Raw genomic sequence first — 700 nt, 5'->3', positions numbered from 1 at the left:
GGACATCGGCGCTAGCCTTATCATCTTTCTACGAAATTCAATAATGCCGCATGTGCAATAGTGCGAGACGATATTTGTTTATAATGTTTATAAATTCGAGTAGTCGGACATCGGCACCCGCCCTTTGTAATACACCGCGCCGATTATGCTCCCGCGATAAGCTCCCCCGCCCGCGTGACGTCATTCCCTCGCGCCACGAAAATCCCCCTCCGCCCGCGTGACGTCATGCCTCCTCGCCCGCGCGGGACCCCCCGTCCCTCACCTCCCCTCACAGGACCTGAGTTAGAACCGGCCCTATAACCCTACTGAAAATGTTTTAGACAAAATTTATGGGATTTTGAGAGAGAAAAAAGTCGATAATCTTGAATATTAATTAAAGTTATTTTTTAAAATTATGTTAAAGTCAACCTAGTTTTTTTAAATGAAACAACCCTAATTTTTTTTTATAGGGATCGATATTTCGTAATATTCGGTGTAGAAAGTTATAAAAGTAGAATAGACAAAAGCTTAATAGTTTACGAGATATTTTATATTTTAATTTGATATAATTTTACATAAACTATGAAATATCTCGTAAATTATTGCATATTTCGATTATCTTACCTCAATACTTTTATAAAATAATAAGAGAAATCAATCGATCTAAAAAAAAACAGAGGAGGCTCCGTTTGCCTACATTCCCGATTGCCAACAGTTTCGT

Source organism: Formica exsecta, unplaced genomic scaffold (assembly GCF_003651465.1).
Source record: "Formica exsecta isolate Colony F162 unplaced genomic scaffold, ASM365146v1 scaffold5859, whole genome shotgun sequence".
NCBI classification, from domain to species: Eukaryota; Metazoa; Arthropoda; class Insecta; order Hymenoptera; family Formicidae; genus Formica; species Formica exsecta.
Note: the sequence above shows the minus strand (reverse complement) of the source record.